Here is a 5,695-nt window from a genome sequence, read left to right as displayed (position 1 = left end):
GTTTTTTTAATGTTTTAAAGAATTGGTATATTGAAGAAAGTAACAGATTAGCTTTTTTATTCAAATAGAAAATGTCTAATACACAATAGATTTGAGATTTTTTGAATTTTATTACTTGTTATTGTGGTAACATTGGTTTGCAACACTGTGTCTGATGTAGGGATATAAGATCACACCCTTAGGTATATGTCACATCACACCAAACCCAACACCAAACCACCCACAGTCTTCCACCATAGTCCACTGGACCTTTTCCCCTACCCCCTTTTTTATAGCCTCAATTCTGAAGTTATATTTTTAGGGTTTCTTTTGGTTTAGTTTCATTGTTCCTCAGTTTGCTTTCTATATATTCCACATATGAGTGCAATCATCCCCTATATGTCTCTCCTCCTCCGACTTATTTCATGATTTGAGATTTTTAATTTGAAAGGTATAAGACTTTAACTTAGTTCAAAGAATTTTATTCTTCATTGAGTGAGAATAAAATATTTTCCTCACTCTGGAGCCTATTAATAATGAGATTATAAAATCTCTTACAGGGCCTCTATTCTTTTTTTTTTTTGTGGGACCCTCGCCGGTGGCCGGGGAACGAACCAGCAGTGCAGAGGCAGCAGGCAGCCTCGCAGCCCAGCACTCAACCGCTGCGCCACCAGGGTAGGCCCAAAGGGCCTCTATTCTGATTCACTTATAAATATAAATGGGCACTTATATAAATCAATTATTTCTAAAATTTTGAGAAAATAAGGAAATTGAAGCTTTGAAGAGACTTTTTTCTCTTTCTAGAATAATTTCCTGGTCTCTCCTGCAGCTGCTCAAGATGCAGAAAGGAAAGCAGGCCAAGGAGAATGTGGCCCCGGCCCCCGCCATGTGACGAGCAGGAGGCCAAGAAGGTGGTAAATCTTGAGAAAGGTCCAAGAACTTTGGCATTGGACAGGACATCCAGCCCAAAAGCGACCTCACCCACTCTGTCAAATGGCCCCGTAACATGCAGGGACAAGGGCCTATTCCCCATAAGCAATTGAAATTGCCTCCTGCCATTAACCAGTTCACCAAGGCTTTGGACCCCTAAACTGCTGCTTGACTGCTGAGGTTGGCCAGCATGTACAGACCAGAGACCAAGAGGGATTAGAAATAGATATTGTTGGCCCAGGCTGAGAAGAAAACTGCTGGCAAAGAGAACATCTTCAGTAAGTCTTTGGAGCAGGGGTTAATACTGTCACAACCCCAGTGGAAAACAAGAAGGCTCTCTGGTGTGACTGTACAGGATGTGGATCCCATGGACCTGGTTATCTTCCTGCCTGCTCTGTGTCAGAAGGTGGGGTTCCCTTCTACAAGAAGGGGAGGCTAGGCTGGGGCGTCTTGTCTACAGGAAAGACCTGTACCATCATCGCTTTCACACAGGTTAACCTGGAAGACAAAGGACCCCTGGCTAAGCCAGTGGAAGTTGTCAGGACCAATCACAATGACAGATATGATGAGATCTGCCCTCAGTGGGGAGGCAACATCCTAGGTCCAAAATCTGGGGCTCGCATGAACCAAACTGGGGAAGGTGAGGCTAAAGAACTCACCACCAAACTGAGCTGAGGGTATGCTGTTGCATCTTCTGTACTTAAAAATAATAGTTCTCCTTCAAAAAAATAAAGAATAATCTTCTTATTTATGTTGGCTTTATTACATCTCTGATTAGTGCAGGAAGGAAACCCAAAGTGCAAAGCTGCAGAGCTTCATTGATGAAGGAGAAGCTCAGAGCCTCATGGAAAGGACTCTCACAGGTACTTTAAGCTCTGGAGCCTCCCAAGAATTGATTTGGGCACAAGTGTCTGAGCTGATATGGCTTAGGCAACTACTAGTGGACTGAGCCAGGACTTTGGGATATTTTTCCATGAAGCAGATACCTTTGTGAAACAAGATTCCTAAAAGTCAGTGGAATAAGAATTATTTAGAACTGAAAAAATTGGTGTGAGAAATTTTGTGGTACCTGTTTGTTTGGAATTTTATTCTGATATGGTATATTATGTCTTATAGATACAACAGTATTAATACATGAAGTATGACTTTAGATTTGCAAAGCAATTTCAAAGGCATATATTAATACTCTGTTGCATCTGTATAAATAACTAGGCCAAACCCAATGAGACCAGCCCTTTGTGTTATGTGTGATTAAGAAAATCATTGAGATTATTATGATCGTCTAGGGGGAAAACTGTGGGGAAAATTGTGAAAAACCTTTAAATAGGCAAAAGAAGCCTCATTAGCTTCTTTCCAGTGGGACAGCAGGCGCCACATGGAACCCACTTCAGGTGATCCCGACAGCAGATAGACTGTCTCTAACCTGGCTATTACACAACTCCTCTAATTATTAAAAGTGGGCAGCAAGTAAATGGGCCTTACCATAGCGGTGCAAATGAATTCTGCCCCACACAAGTAGCGTTAATTTCATCAAGGTAATTACCTCCATTCCAAGGAAAAACATACTTGTATCTATTACCAATTCATTTCACAGTTCCTGATTGCCACTGATTTTTGTTTTATGTATTATTGGCTTCTCAGGTACCCCAGTCCTTATCACTGGGTTCCTTATGTCTCTCTCATGTTCATTTTATATTTGTTATGATGTTTCCTTTTTAATTTTTCAAAGAATGTTAATATGAATGTTACAAATTCTTTAATTTTAAATTTTATTTAAAACTTGCTGTAAGAGAAAGTTTTGTAATAGAAATAATTCAAAGATTTGTGTTCTGTTAGTAATATTTTAGAGGATTAAAAAAAAAAAAGAATGGTTAGACAGTCACTGGGAGACTAGATATAGAATATCTGAAGAAAAGATAATTAAACTCCCTGGAGACTGGGTAAAAGTTGTTAAGGTCCTTCCACGACTAACAACCAGGGTGGTTTCCCAGAAGAAGCTCTCAAATCTTTCTGTAAAATTGCTTACACATTTAATCAGAAATGTTAATTACTTTCCAGAAAGCTTCGAGGACTACATTGTTCCAGACTAAGTTTGAGAGTCTTTTTTTTTTCACTTCAGGAATATGTTTAAAAGAACCTAAGACTTGTTCCATTTCTAACTTTAATTTATTAACAACAGTTAAGTACTTATGGGAGTTTTGCTTATTAAAGGTCTAGTTTGCCTCATCAGACATTCGAAGTATTTAAAAGGAAAATCAAATATATTAAATGCCATTTAAAATATTTCAGAAAATGCAATTAGATTTGCAAAAGGGGGTTATTGTTCAAGCAAGTTCCATCTATTCCACTTGATTCAATGACCATAAATTAAAATTCTTCTAAAAGATAGTTACTTTTATTTTACATAAAATTAGATTTAGAAATTTTAAAAAGTTAACTGTAAATTAAATAAGCAAGAACAGTTTCAGAAATATTTTAAAAGGCACTATTGTGGTCAACCTCTCTTTTCCCAACTCTTCCTCATCTTCCAGCCTGAGTTTCAAGTTACATTTCTTATCAACTTTCAGAATATTCACATGACTTTAATACTTCCTTTTTCTGAAGAATTCTAGCTTCTAAACTTCATATCATTTTATGTTAGTGTGTAGCTATTTATGTTCTAATTACTTTTGTATTTAGCAGAATTTTCAAAATAGTTGATTAGGCCATATGCTTCTGATCACTAAACTCCTTCACTCAGTTTTCCAATCATATCTTAGAGTGACATATTAGTAATGTTTCCCTTGTTCCTAGAAGTTTTAAAAGCATTTCCCAGAGTGAAAATGTTATCTTCATGAATTAAATTTTTAAGTGGTGCATTCCTACTCAGTCTTCAGAATTAATTCACACTTCATTTCCTCAGTGAAGTCTTGCTTGGCTCCACTTCCTCGAAATTATTCTTATTTCCTCCTCGCTGTTCCAACTCGAACATTCCTCACAAACAAGGACCACATTGCACTGTCCTTATCTGTTCATTTATTTTTGATTTTTTTATTAAGGTCGCACAACACAATATAGGTTATATGTTTGTTGCATCCCACACCCACCATCAAGGCACCTACAATTCTCCACCACGGTCCACTGTGCCCCCTTTCTACTTTGCTCTCTCCCATCACACTTGCCCTCTGGTAGCCTCAATTCTACATTCAGACTTGTAGGATTATTATTGTTTTGGCTTTATCTATCCTTTGTTTTGTTTCTCTATATTCCTCATCTAAATTAAACCATCCAGCATTTCTCTTTCTCCTTCTGATATATCACTTAGCATAATCCCTTCCAGGTTCACTCATATTATCACAAACGGCAAGAGTTCTACTGATTTTCTAGCTGAGCAGTATTCTCTTGTGTATCTCTACCACATATTCTCAATCTACTGCTCTGCCATTGGGCGCATGGGCTGCTTCCACCCTGTCTGTTGTAAACAGTGCTGCCACCAACATAGGCGGGCAAACATCCCTTCATATTAGTGATTTTATATTACTTGGGTAGAGACCTACGAGAAATTACTGGGTCACACTGTAGGTCTATCTTTAATATTTTGAGTAACCACCGTACTATTCCCCACAGAGGCTGGACCGATCTATATTCCTTCCAACAATGTAAGAGGGTTGCTTTTTCTCCACATCCTTGCCAGTATTTGTTGTTTCTGGTCTTTTTGACACAGGCCGTTCTCCTACGTCTGAGCTGTCATCTCTTTGTGGCATTCATTTGCACTTCCCTAACAACAAGTGATAACGGTAAGTGATGAGGAACACTTTTTCCACTGGCCGTCTTGCACTGCCCCTATTTGTTTAAACATCTACATTGCTCACTGGGCTGTGGGCTAATTTGATGGCAAAAAGAGCCTTCCTGGATCATGAATGTCTAGTCCTCTGCACGGCGTCTTGATGGCATGATAAGTCTGATGGACACATTTTAAACACCTGATATTAACTGTGTTAATATATTTGCTTCAAAACTGCATTTATATTTTGGACTTTTTCAAAACTCCTCAGATTGAGTTCCTTTCATTTTTGCCTCTGCACATACTTTTAATACCTTTCAACCTTGCTTACAAATTTAAAAAAAAACTGCTTTTAAAAAATGTCTAGGCTAAAATATACAGATTAGTCCCCAAGTCTATATATTCTGACTTAATTATTTAAAATAAGGTGGGGCAGCAATATCTTTCTCAAACACACTTACACTTTTTTTCCAAGTTTTCTGTTTCCCATGTGCTCCTAAGGTTGACAGTGAATGTGTATGCCAACGGCTAATATTTGTACCAAATACTATTTATCTGCATTATTTTATAAGGCTTCTCATCATTGATAGACAAGGATTTCACACTGTGAGGTTTGTTAAGAATAAACTTAAAATAAATGATTGAAAACGCCACACAATCATAGCCATAAAATCAAGCAGCAGAAAAGAACCTAATGGAACAGAGAGTGCAGAAATAAATGCATACATGCTCAATTAATTTATGGCAAAGGAGCAAAGAATATACAATGAGGAAAGAACAGTCTCCTCAATAAACAGAATTGGCAAGACTAGAGAAGACCCACAGAAAGGACAGGTTAGAGGAAAATGAGTTTTATTCTTGGCTATCCCCAGAATTGCCTGAGAAGACCTACTATTTGCCCCTTTATTGGACAATTTGAAGGCAACAGCCCAGCTCTTGGGGGCCCACATCTGCACAGCAATGCCAAGGCCGTGTAAAGGCCCTACTGGAGGCTGTGGCTGAACTAGGGCAGGAGCTGACCAG

At 38.4% G+C, this 5,695-nt stretch overlaps 1 pseudogene across 1 annotated transcript; it reads left to right on the top strand.

Annotated features, from left to right (window-relative positions):
• Positions 1-817: 817 nt before the first annotated feature.
• LOC311178875 (large ribosomal subunit protein eL8-like) lies at positions 818-1,584 on the top strand (annotated as a pseudogene). Its single transcript has one exon. The product of its transcript is annotated as a large ribosomal subunit protein eL8-like (transcript).
• Positions 1,585-5,695: the final 4,111 nt, after the last annotated feature.

Source organism: Talpa europaea (assembly GCF_964194135.1).
Source record: "Talpa europaea genome assembly, chromosome: 10".
Taxonomy (NCBI): domain Eukaryota; kingdom Metazoa; phylum Chordata; class Mammalia; order Eulipotyphla; family Talpidae; genus Talpa; species Talpa europaea.
This window is presented reverse-complemented; position numbering and strand designations above follow the sequence as displayed.